Source organism: Eschscholzia californica, unplaced genomic scaffold (genome assembly GCF_041429995.1).
Source record: "Eschscholzia californica isolate CP2 unplaced genomic scaffold, dmEscCali1.0.p SCAF_5, whole genome shotgun sequence".
NCBI lineage: Eukaryota > Viridiplantae > Streptophyta > Magnoliopsida > Ranunculales > Papaveraceae > Eschscholzia > Eschscholzia californica.
Genome location: NW_028238472.1, coordinates 20,108,689 through 20,111,512, shown reverse-complemented (window position 1 = coordinate 20,111,512; position 2,824 = coordinate 20,108,689). Strand labels below are relative to the sequence as shown.

The 2,824-nt window shown below is 32.2% G+C and overlaps 1 long non-coding RNA gene across 1 annotated transcript; it reads left to right on the top strand.

Moving 5' to 3' along the window:
* The first annotated feature begins 322 nt into the window (after positions 1 to 322).
* On the top strand, positions 323 to 1,992 carry LOC147537724 (uncharacterized). Its single transcript, XR_015226182.1, has 2 exons — positions 323 to 476; positions 1,676 to 1,992. It is a non-coding gene; the product is annotated as an uncharacterized LOC147537724 (long non-coding RNA).
* Positions 1,993 to 2,824: the final 832 nt, after the last annotated feature.

Sequence of the window (2,824 nt, the reverse complement as noted above, 5' to 3'; positions counted from 1 at the left end):
CATCCAATAGGTCGGGTCGGTCACGTAGTTGAAAATATGAAAGAGAGATTTTATAGGCAATGTCCAAACTTGTTATAGGCAATCTCGCTAAAGGCAATACCTAGTTTGGTTAAGAGGAGTTGGGTAAAACACCCAGAATTGACCCAAGTATAAGAACCTACTCCGGGACAGAGAAACAATACGCAGCAGGTCCTTTGCTTAAGGTTTGTAAGTCAAGAAATGAGAACCACCTCAATTTTTTTAGTAATTACGGAAATGCCAACAAAATATCCCAAGACCCGTCCCATCTCCATTAATTCCTTCTTTCCACTTCTCTTTACCAGTTGTTTTTTTTTCTCTTTCTCCAAAAATGCCTCTTCTTCCCACATCTCTTTTTTACTGCCAATATTGCAGAGTAAAACTTTCAAAAAAAAAAAATTCAAAGAAGTTAATCTCCTGCAAAGCTACTTGGATCTGGGGAAGAAACGCACATAACTGTAAGTATCCAATTAGATTTTAAACATCTTTATTTTGTTTTTCTTTATAACCAAAACAGAAAATCTTTTGTTGATTTGGGGAAGAAATTTTCATGGAGTTTTGTGTTTGTTAAAAATGGTTTTTCTCTCTTTCTCATCGACATAACTTAAATCACATTAACTTTCTCGTTTGATTTGAGAATCTTTCCTGGGTTGATTTTTTTTTCAAAACCCTAAATCGAATCAATTTTTGTTTGATTTTTATTCAAGAACCCTAAAATTTAAAAACTTCCTAGTTTGTTTATTTTAAGAACCCTAAAATTTAGAAACTTTCTAGTTTCGTTATTTTAAGAACCCTAAATCTGGAAAAGCTTTCCTCTTTGATTTTATTTAAACACCCTAAATCTGACGAAAACAATTTATTTCAGTTTTATAGGAGAAACCAAAATTCGACAAAAAAAATCGGTATAATCTTTTTGGTACATAATTTCTGGTTCTGTAAATTGTTTTCTTCCCGGTAAATAGTTTTCTATACAACACATAATATTGTGTACCTCTAATAAATAAATTTATAGTACATAAATGGAGGTAATAACACATTTTGGCATCTGGTTTGTTTAGTATGTTATCATTGTTTTTTTTCTATCCACCTAACTGTTCTTAGAACATTACAAAATCTACTAAAATGTATTCTTTGGTTCCTAATACATTGTTCAGTTGGAAATGATACACGTTATGTTCTCTGTACATATGTCCATGAACTTAATATGTTATAATGTTTACACAATTTTTATGTTCTAGGCAGTTTCCTATACATACTTTTGTTCCATTAACATAGTTTGCTCACTGAACATGGTTTTACAAGGTTTAGTTCTCTCTACTCATGTTGTTCCTGACCACCAATTTGTTCTTTTCACACATATTTGTTTCCGGATATAATTCTGAGTATGTTATTGTGATCTAGGCAATTTCTACCCAATTATTTTGTTCTAGGCAGTTTCTTATACATATTTTTGTTCCCCGTACATAGTGTGTTCACTGAACAAGATTTTACAAGGTTTAGTTACCTGTACACATGTTTTTTCCTGGGAAATATTTTTGTGTACACTATATTTGAAATGTGAATGAAAGTGTATTTGTCTTTGTTGTATTCCATGTACATAATTCATTTGATGGTGCTATTAGAGATGTACTTACCACTAAATGTTCTTCTTTTACAGTAAGCACATGTGGAGTCCACTACCTCTATTGTGACTAAGCAAAAGAACGCGCCAACAATATGACTAACATGATAAGAATGAATCTCAAGAGGGATGGAGAAAGAAAACTGAAGATGAATGTCTTAAATGTTGTTATTGTACTAAGTGTATACATTCGTTTAGTACCAGCTTTTGTAATACTTACTGTACTTTTGGTCATGCACTAACGCACCTATAATGTATTGCACACAAATGTATGGTTTGAAACAATTATATTTTGGTCAAACTTCTATAATAGATTCTTGTGCAAAATTTGAAATAAGATACATCTCTTGACTTAGTTTAGAAAGCGTTCAAAGTGTACATTCGTAAATTTACAGCATATTGTGAAATGTGCAGCACATTTTCATATGTACAACACATTTTCATATGTACAGTACATTTTCATATGTATTCCACATAGAAGTTTACAACCCCCATTTTGAAAGGGGCATTTTGTAATGTACTCCACATTTTGAAATGTAGTGTAAATTGGTAAATCTATAGTACATTTTCAAATTTACTCCACATAAAATATTGCACCCTACATCATAGGGTTTTTCTTGAACTTTACAAAACATACTATGTGAAACTTCCAAAATACAAATGATAGTAAAATTGTACAAAGTGAAGCTTCAGCAGTAGGTTCCTGTGCGAAATTCAAAATAAGATACCTCTCATAGCTTAGTTTAGAAAGTGTTTAAAGTATACATTCAGAAATGTACAGTACATTCGAAAATGCGCGGTACGTTTTGAAATTTACAATAAATTTGTGCATGTACTCCAAATGTAATTTTGCACCCACATTTTGTAATGTACTGTATATAAAATGATCCACCCCATATTGGATAACAGTTCTTGACTAGGATTACAAAGTGATCGATGTGTACACTTTTAGATCTGTTGTACATAAGCGTTTGCACACTACATTACAAACGATTATATGATTACATTTTATAATGTACTGTGCATGTATGGTAAATAATATGTTACACCATAATGTCAAGGGAAATTTTAAAAGGCCCCCCCGTTTTTGTTAAAAGGCCTCCCCGCTAAAAGCGCCCCTCATTATAACCCATTTGGTTATAGAGCCCCCTCTACAAAAGAGCACCTCCTTCATCAATATTTGAC